The sequence below is a fragment of the Eutrema salsugineum genome, unplaced genomic scaffold (assembly GCF_000478725.1).
Source record: "Eutrema salsugineum unplaced genomic scaffold, Eutsalg1_0 scaffold_12, whole genome shotgun sequence".
NCBI lineage: Eukaryota > Viridiplantae > Streptophyta > Magnoliopsida > Brassicales > Brassicaceae > Eutrema > Eutrema salsugineum.
Window position 1 is genome coordinate 6,014,131 of NW_006256895.1, and position 13,747 is coordinate 6,027,877.

The window sequence follows — 13,747 nt, forward strand, 5'->3', positions numbered from 1 at the left end:
GAGTTGATATATTCATAATTTGTCATGTTTAGGATTGCATTTTTGTCCAAAGATTGAGTCTCATGCATACATTTAACTAGTTTTGTTAGAGTTTGTCCTTGGTTCAAGCTTTGTTTAGGATTTGCATTAGGTCCTAGAGTGTCCTGCATTTTTGGAGTGTTCTCAGGTCATTTGGAGACTTTTGGGAGCAACTTGGAGCTGGGATCATGGAGGAACCTTCATCTGTGTACAGCAACTCGGACAGATGGTTTGGTGCAGACAAAACCCTCACTTTGATCGCGTGAGACGAAGGACGTGCAATGCGATTCAGCTTCCGAAGTCTTCATAAAGAATCAAGAGGGTCAAGTCTAGTTTCTAGAACTTTGAGCTGAAAGTTACGGCGATCGGACGCAGTGCATGTCTCGAAGCTGATAAAAGACCAAAGCAACGCGCGCCAAAGAACTGGCGGAACGGAGCCCTTTCTGACGGCACCTGAGCTTGAGCCCTTCACCATAGTTGAAGATATATGAGTTTTCTGTCCACAGAAACTGGAATGACACCATTTAGACCAGTATCCTGGAAGTTACTCTCCCCTGAATGTGAAGTGGTCCGAGGAGACCTGAATGCTGCGAGATAGTCTTGCGACTCGGTTAACTCGCAACGCCTAAAGATGAATGCCTGGGGGTTGAGCTGCGTGTTGAGATGTGCGAGTAAGGCATCACTGGATAAGGTCTAAGGTTCCCGAGCAAGAAAAATGCTAAGTCCACAATCGTGCGACTTGAGCATGCGAGTTGGCCAAGCCTGGAACTGAACCGCATGAAGACTCGCTATCTACACCGACTCGGTCATGCGACTTGGGAGAGATGGAGACCAAGCCGCACACATCCCTGAAGGACCCTGCTACATGGTCATGCGAGTTAGAGAGCAAAAAGGACCAGGCCACAGATGGATTCACAAATCACACCGACAGAGTGATGCGGCTGGGCTTACAAGGGTTTTATCTCGACAGAGTGATGCGGCTGGACTTAGGCATGCGACTTGGGATTACATGAGGACCAAGTCGCACACATATCCTCCCCAGATTTCGTCTTGGTCATGCGAGTTGAAGAGGAAGAGGACTGAAACGCACAAAGACTCGCAAAACACATCTAGATGGGCATGCGGCTGAGACTAAGGGATTTAGGGCTCACAAGACTGCTTCTTCACCTGTGCGACTTGGGCATACGACTTAGGAGAGTCCTGACCAACTCGCACACTCGTCACTTTATCCACTAAAGCCGGGTCAGGACCCGGTTTGTTCCGGGCTGACCCGGTTCGTTTTTAGAGACCTATATATAGTTTTTAGGGTTTTATCCCCAAGACTTAAGCTTTATTCCATAATTTCTCTGCCTCTTTTGTGTAAGAATACTCCTTTTGAAGAGAAATATCTGATTTGGGCGCTTTTATCAAGAGAGTTTGAGGGATCTTGTGTTTAAAAGCTGTCTTCTTCTTAATCTATCATCTCCATCTTTATTTACACACTTCTAATCATGATTAACAACACATCTTGCAAAGGACCTAGTATGTTGATATGTCTATATTTTACATCATTTAGAGTGCATTTTAGAGTCCTCATCATGTGTTTTCCCATGTAAATTGAGTCTTTAGGCATGAAAATAGGATTTAGGGCTTGCATTAGGTCCCAAAGAGTTTTGCATGTTTTGAGGTCTTTATCAGGTGCTTTGGGAGTCATTTGGAGCTTAAGAAGAGGAGCAGAGAAGAAGACGGTGAAGAAAACGGTCAAAAATGGTGAAAACTGCTTGGAGGAATTTCTCGGCCAAATCGCGTACCGGACGGACACAGCCCTCGGCCAAAATCCTTACCGATCGTTCAACCTCGACCAAAAAGCTTACCGATCGCTCAGCACCGACCAAAGTCCGTACCGATCGACCAAAGTCAGCCTGGGTCGAAGATCAGGTGTAAATACCGCGGGTTGAGTTTTTGGCCGAGGCGAAGGAATCTTTACGACCAAAAAGCTTACCGCGGTACACAGCCCTCGGCCATTTTCCTTACCGCGGGAAGCTTTTCTCGACCAAAATCTGTCCTTGTCCGCGCGTTTCAAAGATCAGCAATCCGGGGAACCTTCCGGTCCGAACCAGTTGGCGGGGTCTTCAGCAAAGTTGGAGATAATCAAACAAAGATCCCAGAACAGTTGGAATCATCCAATTCGGACCAGTAGGGAGAAAGATACAGCTTCCGGAAGATGCACCAACATTACGCGCATCCGAGAACTGAACGGCGAAGTACAAAGGTCACGGCGGACGGAGCCTTGCCGGACCAAATCAGCTTGCCCGGTCTTCATCAAAGTTTGAGATCTGTGAAAGACCTTTTCAGAACAGTAGGGATCGCTCAATTCGGACGAGTGGTTTGAAAGATAAAGTCTCCGGAGTTCACATCGGTCCAAACAGCTTATTTTCCGGTGATTTCGATGCGGTTCAAAGATGTGAAATCCAGGAAGACTTCCACTACCCAAGCTCCGACGGTTTCTTCACCAAAGTTCGATTTTACTGAGTCACCTTGACTATGGAACTGGTTTCAGAGCATTTGGAGTCGTGGGTCGAAAATTACTGCTTCCGGAAGGCAACATGGTCGATACGGGCCCAAATATGTTGCGATACGCGCTAAGTGTTTCTTCAGGGCTCGGCATCATTACCTCGACATCGGCCAAGTCAAGGCTCATATTTTGGGAGTATTCTGAACTAGGCCTCGTGCTGACGCCTCCGCACGTTGGAATCAAGGCATGCACACGTAAGAAATGAAGCTGGAAACGACTAAGTGTTGAACGTGCACCTCGGCGCAATGACCTCGGCGTGCATGCCGGCCCCTGTTCGCTCAAACCCCTCGACCACCAAGCGCCTCGGCATTTCATGCCGAGGTCCATTGTCACGAACCCAGAATCAAGAACAAAGCTGCCCAAGAACACACACGTGAAGATGGATCGAAGACTAGGGTTCATGCATGTTCTTGACGTGTTCTTCACGAGATCTTCATTTGGATCTGGACTCACGTGCACTCCTCGACATGAAGACCTCGGCTTCACTCTCCGACACACCGTGGCACTCACCCATCAACCCAAGAACGCGGTTCAGTACCCGGTTTGTTCCGGGCTGACCCGCGACACTTTACCTTTGCTATATATACATTTTGAGACTAAAAACCTAATCATCTTATCTCTTATCTGTTTTTGGCTTTAAGAACTTACCTCTTTTGTGAAACTTGATCAGTCTAATCCGATATCTCGTTTTTGCATCAGAAATCTTGTTCTTTCTTTATTTTCTTTTGTCATCTATCATTAAACTCCTCATCATGACTAGCTACACGTCTTGCAAAAGACTTAATGAGCTCGTTATGATTATTGAGTAGTCGTTTAAGCGGCTTTAGATGAGTAGATTAGGGTGCTTTCAAGGTAGATTAGTGGGTTTAGGTGTCTAGTCTTGCATGTTTCATTCCTTAACCGACGAGATCTCTAGGCTGGATACAAGCACATCACTTGAGGTTCAGATCTGAGACATATCTCGCATCAAAAGTGTTTGTAGAAATGTCTGAACCACTCGGTTATGGGTTTAAGAGTCTTTCATCGCGAGAGTGATAGTTTGTTCTCTTAAATGACATTTTTGAACTGATTCTTATTGCTGATTGATTCGACGCTTCTCAAAAGACATTTTTGGTATGAAGGAGGATCAATTTAGATGCTTAATACTTTCATGAGAAGATTAACATGCCTTGAGTTCAAAGTTAAATGAAACCGCTTGATGTTTTGATTCATTAACCCACTAGTTGAACTTGGAAGCACCCGAGTCAAGTATCTCGTCTAAAGTCTCTTGCTTTATTACATATTATCATCATCTGAATCGCTTAGTTATCATTTGCATCTTTGCCTTGTTTGATTCTCATCATTTACTTTACTTACATGTTTAATCGTTGTTATTTAGCTTAGCAAAACCTTCACACCTTTTGTCTTGACTTAAATGAATAAACATCATAGTCTAGTGTCTCGTTGACTTGTCTGGATTGACACCTCTTTGTGCTACTTCGACAAAGGGGATTGATAGCCCTGAGACCTAAAAAGTCTTATCTATCATATGTTGATCATGATTAGTGAGTAATATCCATATTAAGGTGTTATAACGGATGTGAAAAGATGAAGCTATAAATGTAAAGAATACGACACAGATTTAACGTGGTTCACCAATGATAGACAAGACTTTTTAGGGTCTCGAGGCTATCAATCCCCTTGTCAAAGTAGCACAAAGAGGTTTATCAATCCAGATGTGGTGTTAGAAACTAAACCATATGATCAGGTTCTTAATTCAAGCAAACAAGAGTGGGTTTTGATTAATCTAGAGACAACTACAAACTTAAACAGGTTCAAAGACTAATGACAATGACTAAACAAGAACTAAGCAATTACAAATGATGAGAATGTATGTATGATGATGAGAAAGGTCTTAGACATGATAGTGGATTAGGGTGCCTTCAGTGATAAACTAATGAGCTAATGAATCATATGATCAAGCAAGCCATTCAACATAAACATCTTTAATTAAGTTAATCCTCTTATGAAGTCATTAACTTCTATGCTAAAACAGTTTCTAACCCAATCATCATCAGTGAAACATGAGTTAACAAGCATTAAGAATCAGTTTAATCTGTCATTTAAGCATATAAACAATCATTCCCATGATGAATAACACTTAAACCTCTAACAACTTTGGTTCAGGCATTTCATCAAACACTTTTGGTGCATGAAATGCCCAGAATCTAGACCACATATGATTTGTATGGATCTAGCATAGAGAACAAGTTGTAGAGAATGGAATATGCATGATCTAACCCCTAAGCTCACTAATCTACCACTTAAGCACCCTAATCTACATATCTAAGACCTTAATATGGGATTACTCACTAATCATGATCAACACACTAGATCCTTTGCAAGATGTGTTGTTAATCATGATTAGAAGTGTGTTTTGATGATAAGAAATGATGGAACAAGATGAAAAGAAACTTCAAATCGATATTAAGCTCTCAAATCAAGTGTAACAAGTTCTCTTTTACAAAAGGGGAAAAGAAACTAAAAGTGGATTAAAAAAGTCCTCCAAATTAGGTCTAAAAACAATATATAGGAGTCTTGGGCGAACCGGGTCAACCCGGAACAAACCGGGTACTGAACCGGCCTTGATGGGTGAAGATGGGTTGCCACGGTCTGATGTGTTCTTGGTGTGACCGTGGCAACCTAACCGTGTCAAAGCTTTGTCTTGTGTTCTTGGTCGCCTTTTGATGCCACGGTCTGATCAAACCTCGTCCGAATCCCGTGGCAAGTCACCGTGTCAAATGCCGAAGATATGCAAAAGTTGCCACGGTCAAGCCCCAGACCGTGGCATTCAGACCGTGTCAAAAACCGCATGCATGTAAAATCCTTCCCAGCCGAGTATTTGTTTGCCACGGTCAAGCTCCAGACTGTGGCATTCAAACCGTGTCAAAACCCGAATGCATGTAAAAGTTGCCCCCAGCTATCTTCTGTTTGCCACGGTCAAATGTAGACCGTGTCATGAAGCTCGTGCCAATCGCCGAAGGTTTGCAGAAGTTGCCACGATCAAGTCCCAGACCGTGGCATTCAGGCCGTGTCAAATGCCGAATGCTTGCAAAGTTCCTCCCAGCCAAGTGTTCGTTTGACACGGTCAAGTGTAGACCGTGGCATGAGGATCGTGTCATTCGCAGAGGGTGTGCAAAAGTTGCCACGGCCAAGTGTGGACCGTGGCATTCCATCGCGGCATGTTTAACTTAGTCATTCCACAGTCAAGATGACTCAATAATCTCGAACTTTGGTGAAGAAACCATCGGAGCTTGGGGAGTGGAAGGCTTCCTGGATTTAACATCTTTGCGCCGCATTGAAATCACCGGAAAATAGACTTTTAGACCGATGTGAACTCCGGAGACCCTATCTTCCAAACCTTTGATCCGAATTGAGCGATTCCAAATGCTCTGAGAATATCCTCCATGGATCTCGAACTTTGGTGAAGACCGGGTAAGCTGGTTCGGTCTGGAAGGGCTCCGTCCGCCATGATCTTTGAAGTTCGCCGTTCACTTCTCGGGTACGCGCAATGCTGGTGAATGCTCCGGAAGCCATATCTTTCTCTCCACTGGTCCGAATTGGATGATTCCAACTGTTCTGGTATCTTTGCTTGGTTATCTCCAACTTTGGTGAAGACCCCCGCCAACTGATAAGGGGTGTCAAACCAAGCTTGTAAACGAGACACTAGCCTATGTCATTTGTTCACTTAAGTCAAGACAAGAAGGTAAAAGTTTGGTGACGATGATAATCAGGCAAATAAGCAATAAAAGTAAACAAAAAGTAGAGATTTAAACTAAGCAAGATGCAAACAACAAACAGGTGATTCAGATGATGATAATATGCAATAAAGGAAGAGACTTTAGACAAGATAATCGACTCGGGTGCTTCCAAGCTAAACTAATGGGCTAATGAATCATTTTATCAAGCGGTTTCATTTAACTTTGAACTCAAGGCATGTTAATCTTCTCATGAAAGTATTAAACATCTAAACTGGTCTTCCTTCATACCAAAATATCTTTTGAGAAGCACGAATCAATCAGCAATAAGATTCAGTTCAAATATGTCATTTAAGAGAACAAACTATCACTCTCGCGATGAAAGACTCTTAAACCCTTAACCGAGTGGTTCAGACATTTCTACAAAAACTTTTGATGCGAGATATGTCTCAGATCTGAACCTCAAGTGATGTGCTTGGATCCAGCCTAGAGATCTCGTCGGTTAAGGAATGAAACATGCAAGACGAGACACCTAAACCCATTAATCCACCTTGAAAGCACCCTAATCTACTTATCTAAAGTCGCTTAAACGACTACTCACTGATCATAACGAGCTCACTAAGTCCTTTGCAAGACGTGTAGCTGGTCATGATTAGGAGTTTAATGCTGATAATAAAAGAAGAGTAAAGAAAGAACAAGATTCAGACGTAAAAACGAGATATCGGATTAGATTAATCTGGTTTTCACAAAAGAGGCAAGTTCTTAAAGCTAAAAACAGGTAAGAGATAAGATAACTAGGTTTTTAGTCTCAAAATGTATTTATAGCAAAGGGAAAGTGTCGCGGGTCAGCCCGGAACAAACCGGGTACTGAACCGCCCTCTTGGGTTGATGGGTGAGTGCCACGGTGTGTCGGAAAGTGAAGCCGAGGTCTTCATGCCGAGGTGTGCACGTGAGTCAGGATCCGGATGAAGATCTCGTGAAGAACACGTCAAGAACATGCATGAACCCTAGTCTTTGATCCATCCTCACGTGTGTGTTCTTGAGCTACTCTGTTCTTGATTCTGGGTTCGTGACAAGGGACCTCGGGATAAAATGTCGAGGGGTCATGATGTCGAGGTGCTTGGGAGAACACAGTCCGGCATGCACGCCGAGGTCATTACACCGAGGTGTACTCTCAACACTTAGTCGTTTCCAGCTTCAGTTTTTACGTATGCATGCCAAGGCTTTGGGACGAGGTCTGGTCCAAAATACTTCCAAGATATGAGCCTCGACTTGAGTGATGCCAAGGTAAAGATACCGAGGCTTGTGAAGACACTTAGCGCGTATCGCAACTCATTTTAGGCTTGTATCGACCATGTCACCTTCCAGAAGCGATAACTTTCAGCACACGACTCCAATTGCTCTGGGACCAGTTCTACAGTAAAGATGACTCGATAAGCTCGAACTTTGGTGAAGAAACCATCGGAGCTTGGGGAGCGGAAGGCTTCCTGGATTTCACATCTTTGCGCCGCATTGAAATTACCGGAAAATAGACTTTTAGACCGATGTGAACTCCGGAGACCCTATCTTCCAAACCTTTGATCCGAATTGAGCGATTCCAAAGCTCTGAGAATATCCTCCATGGATCTCGAACTTTGGTGAAGACCGGGTAAGCTGGTTCGGTCTGGAGGGGCTCCGTCCGCCATGATCTTTGAAGTTCGCCGTTCACTTCTCGGGTACGCGCAATGCTGGTGAATGCTCCGGAAGCCATATCTTTCTCTCCACTGGTCCGAATTGGATGATTCCAACTGTTCTGGAATCTTTGCTTGGTTATCTCCAACTTTGGTGAAGACCCCGCCAACTGACTCGGACCGGAAGGTTCCCCGGATTGCTGATCTCTGAATTGCGCGGGCAAGGACAACTTTTGGTCGTAAAAACCTTCCCGCGGTAAGAAAAATGGCCGAGGGCTGTGTACCGCGGTAAGCTTTTTGGTCGTAAAAATTCTTGCCTCGGTCAAAACTTGTCCCGTGGTATTTTTGCACTGGATACTCGATTCTGGCCGATCGGTAAGGTTTTTGGCCGGTAATGAGCGTCCGGTAAACATTTTGGCCGAGGTTTCCGACCAGCCGGTACGAGATTTGGCTGAGAAATTCCTCCAAGCGGTTTTCACCATTTTTGACCCTTTTCTTCACCGTTTTCTTTTCTGTTCCTCTTCTTAGGCTCCAATTGGTCTCCAAAGCTCCTGATAAAGACTTCAAAACATGCAAAACTCTTTGGGACCTAATGCAAGCCCTAAGTCCTATTTTAACGCATAAAGACTCAATTTACATGAGAAAACACATGATGAGGACTCTATAATGCAATCTAAATGATGTAAAATATAGACATATCAACTCCCCCACACTTGTCCTTTGCTTGTCCTCAAGCAAAAAGAACAAATGAGAGAGAGAGGTTGTAATGCAGATGGAGCTCATATTTCCTTTTTAGAGAGAAGTGACCACAAGAGAACTCGGATTCATGCTCAAATATGCAATGCAAAGCTATACTCGGATATTTTCCAACTAAAACACGGAATCTCCACAAGTCATTATCACATTCAACTCTTTCACATTCATTAAGTTCGTAACCGGTGAATCAAATGATGCAATGTTCAAATAGGCTGGCTTGGCTAGGGTAAGGTCATGAGATAAAAATGATCTCATCAATATTCAAGCGGGTGCAATGCAACAAGGATCTCTCTATGAACGACCGAACTTTGGTAGAATGCTAAAGGTAAAAAGCAACCTATGCATACAAGGGCAAAGACTCATTACACCCCACACTCTACTCAAAGCTTTCTCACTTGCTCACTCTCTTAAGAACCTCGCTTTTCACACTCATTCTCCTCTTCACTAGGGGATTTACTTTTCATTTTCACTCTCAAGTCTTGGAGTTCAAACTTTACACAGCACTTTTTCTCTTTTGCAACCTCTAGCCTCTTTTTCTTTCTTTTCAAAACATTTGAGCTCTTTTGCAACCTCTAGACTCTTTCTTTTCAAGACACCAGAGCTCAATTTCTTTAACTCAAAACTCCAAGACTCATTTATTTTTCTTTCATTCCCCTAGCTATTTCCACTTTCTCTTTTCCACTGATCTCACCTTTTTCCACTCACCAACAAGTCTTTTCCCCCACACTTATTCCTCGCCAACACTCTCAGTTCCTCAATATTGGAACACAGCACTCAATGAGACCTGCCCTTGTCGCTCTAAACCTAACACTTTCTGCTAAGTTCAGTCCAAGGTGGCCTTACAATTCTCACACAAACATTGGCTCGAAAGAAAGATGGGTTCAAGGTGAGGGAACTGATCCATGATGCGGATTCAGCTACTTGAGCTAAGGAAGGAGGGTGGTAAAAACAACGATTGATATGTTCATAATTTGCATCATTTAGGTTGCATAAATAATTCCAAATCATGTTCTATTTCATGCATTTTAGGTCCTTAGGGTTTGTTTTAGAACTTAGGAGATGCATTAGGTCCAAATGAGTCTTTGCATGTTTTGAGTGTTTATCAGGTGAATTTGGAGCTGAAAAGATGAATCCAGGAGGTGGAATGGTGAGCAAAGCTTGAAAAGTGGCAAAAATTGGGTCTTTGGAGGTTATCGGCCATTCTCGCTGGCCAGGAAGGTTTTACCGGCCATTTTCATGTACCGCGGGAAGCTTTACCGGCCATTTTCATGTACCGCGAGTGAAGTGTATCGGTCAAAATCTCCGGGTGTAAACATGTCTCAGAAATCGCCTGTCCGAGAAACCTTCCATTCCGATTCAGATGGCGGGTGCTTCATGGAAGTTGGAGAAGACTTGATCACGGTTTCATAGCAAGTGGAATCACGGAATTCGGACGCCTGAGCAGGAAGTTAAGCTCGTCGGAAGGAACCCCTGTATCGCTGTTGTCTCGGACCGAGCCGATGAGTTCGGAAGAATGCGAAGGACGGAGTACTTCAAAGCCGATTCAGTTTCCGGGGCCTTCATGAGAATCAGAGACATTTGAGTTCGCTTTCCATAACATCCGAGATCAGTCAATTCTGAGCTTTGAGCAGAAAGATACGGTCTCCGGAATGGACACATGTATAAACGGCTCTCTCTGATCGTGTAAATGCATTGCAAAGATGAGCCCTCCAGGAAGCCTTCCACTTCCCAAGCACCGAAGCTTCCTTCATCAAAGTTGGAGTCATATGAGTCCTCTGTATTCTGCAACCGGAACCACTAAATTCGGACAAGTCTCCAGGATGTTACACTCTCCGGAACGAGAGATGGTCCAGACAGCACAGAATGACTAAGTTAAACATGCCGCGATGGAATGCCACGGTCCAAACTTGGCAGTGGCAACTTTCACACACCCTCGGCGAATGACACGATCTTCATGCCACGGTCTACACTTGACCGTGGCAAACACACACTTGGCTGAGAGGAACTTAGCAACCATTCGACGATTGACACGGCCTAAATGCCACGGTCTGAGGCTTGACCGTGGCAACTTCTTGCAACCTTCGGCGATTGGCACGAGCTGAATGCTACGGTCTGGGACTTGACCGTGGCAAATGAACAATTGGCTGGAGGCAACTTTTACACATCTTCGGCGTTTGACACGGTGACTTGCCACGAGTTCCAGATGAAGCTTGATCAGACCGTGGCATCAAAAGGAACCAAGAACACAAGTGAAGGCTTTGACACAGTCAGGATTGCCACGGTCACACCAAGAACACACCAGACCGTGGCAAACCCATACTTGCCCGTCAAGGCCGGGTCAGTACCCAGTTTGTTCCGGGTTGACCCGGTTCGCCCAAGCCTCCTTTATAAGGTTTTTATACCTAATTTGTAGAGAACCTTGAATCTACTTTTAGTTTTCTTTTCCCCTTTGGTGAAAACCTACTTAATACACTTTGTTTTAGAGAGCTTAATATCGATTTTGAAGTTTCTTCTTATCCTGTTCCATCATTTCTTATCATCAAATCAAACTTCTAATCATGATTAACAACACATCTTGCAAAGGATTTAGTGTGTTGATCATGATTAGTGAGTAGTCACCTTAATGAGGTTCTAGATGTGTAGGTTAGGGTGCTAAAGTGCTAGATTAGGAGTGCTTAGGGCTAGATTCATTGATTCATTTCTCTTAACAACTGTTCTGTATGCTAGATCCTTGATAATCACTTGAGATCTAGATTCTGGGAATTTCATGCACCAAAAGTGTTTGATGAAATTCCTGAAAGAGTTGTATTAGAGGTTTAAGCATTTTTCTGCATGATGATGTATTGTTATTTGCTTGAATGATCATTGAGAACTGTTTATTAATGCATATTGATTCATATTTCACAAATGGGAATTTGGTTTGAAAATGGATTAGTATAGGGGTTAATACCTTCATGAGAGGATTAACCTAGATTAGAGTTCTTAATCATTTGAATCATGTCTCATCATTGTCATTAGCATTTCTAGTTTAGCACCAAAGCACCCTAACCAACTATCATGTCTAGAATCTCATGCCTCCATCATATCATATTCACATCAGTTGTCATTGTCATTTGTCTTTAAACCTGTTTAAGTTTGTTAGTTGTCATTAGTTAACCAAAAATCACTTTTGTTTGCTTGAATTAAGAACATAATCACATAGTTTAGTGTCTAACATCACATCTGGATTGATAAACCTCTTTGTGCTACATTGAAGATAGCCCTGAGACCATAAAAAGTCTTGTCTATCAATTGGCGCCGTTGCCAAATTGTGGTTGATTAGCATTAAGCTCTGATCTGTTCTTGAGATCAAGTGCTTACTTTCTTGTTTTTACTGATTCCTTTCAAGTTCTGTTTGTGATTTCAGGTGTATGAACACCAGGTCTAGATCAAGAAGCTGTGGTCCTCCTTTTCCTCTCAACGACAACATCAACCTTTTGGTACCAAGGAGGAGAAGGGACAGACGTGGTAGACAGATTGATCAGGCTGAGATGGAAGAACAAAGAGATCACGTGGTAGATATAGAACAACCGGTTCAAGAGCAACAGGCTCAGTGTAATGGAGCTGGTAATGGAGTTGGTCAAGGGCTTCATCAGGGTAATGTTCATCAGGAACAGGTGCACCACCAACAAGCTTATGTCCACCAGGGACAAGCTCAAGCTCATCAACAGAGGCATCAGGCCAATGTACAGCAGAGACAACAGGTGCACCACCAACCCCACTCTTTCCAACAACAGCAAATAAGATATGAGCAACCCCAAGTCTATGTTGGAGAGAATGACAGGGCCAATGCTCATCAGTATGGAGCTGGTATTCAGGCACCACCTGTGCAAAACAACAACTTTGAAGTGAAAGCATCATTGCTGAATATGGTCCAGAACTCAAAGTTCCATGGGTTAGCAATGGAAGATCCCTTGGAACACTTGGACCAGTTTGATAAGGTGTGTGATCTGACAAAGATAAATGGAGTTTCAGAAGACAGCTTTAAGCTAAGACTATTCCCATTCAGTCTTGGTGATAAAGCTCATCAATGGGAGAAGAATCTTCCAAGAGGCTCCATTCAAACCTGGGAGCAATGCAAGCAAGCTTTCTTATCTAAGTTCTTCTCAACTTCAAGAACCGCAAAACTGAGGAACCAAATCTCTAGCTTCACTCAGCACAGTAATGAGAGTTTTGGTGAAGCATATGAGAGATTCAGGAGCTACACAAACCAATGCCCACACCATGGGTTTAGTGAAGCTTCTCTCCTCAGCACACTCTATAGAGGAGCTCTTACCAAGATTAGAAACCAACTGGATACTGCTTCAAATGGGAACTTCCTGGGTAAAGAGAGTCATGCTGCTTTAGAGCTAGTGGAGAACTTAGCATTGAGCAATGATACCTATGGTGAAGACTATGACAGGTCAAATAGGAATGAAGGTTCAAGCTCAGAACAGAGGCTCACCAGAGAAGTTAAGGAGTTGAGAAGTGAATTAGACAAGTTGAAGCTGGTAACTCACAAGCCAATGCATTTTGTTGGAGAGTATGAGGAACCATCTCAAATCTTCGAGAACATCAGTGAAGAAGGTCTAACCCAAGAGGAACTAAACTACATTGGGAATCAGAGGTTCCAGAGGTATCAGTATGGTAATGCCAATCCAAACCTCTCTTACAGGAACACCAATGTAGCTAACCCACAAGACCAGGTGTATCCCAATCCTCAAGCTCCACAGAACTTTGTTCCCCAGAACAACTTTCAAGGATCTTTTCAACCAAAGAATCAGTTTGGTCAGAATCAAGGTTTTGGTCAGCAACAGCAACCATTTCAGGGTCCTAGTTTCAATACACAGCAGCAAAAGCCACCACCTGGGTTTGGTCCTCCACAGTTCCAACAGCAAGCACCGATTCAACATCAGTTTCAGCCACCAACTGTTCAACAAAGTCCTGTTTTCAATGTTCTTCTCCAACAGCTCTTACTAGGACAACAAAAGATG

The 13,747-nt window shown here is 43.5% G+C and overlaps 1 non-coding gene across 1 annotated transcript; it reads right to left on the reverse strand.

Moving 5' to 3' along the window:
• Positions 1-12,898: 12,898 nt before the first annotated feature.
• Positions 12,899-13,005, reverse strand: LOC112089383. The gene has a single exon (XR_002901021.1). It is a non-coding gene; the product is annotated as a small nucleolar RNA R71 (small nucleolar RNA).
• Positions 13,006-13,747: the final 742 nt, after the last annotated feature.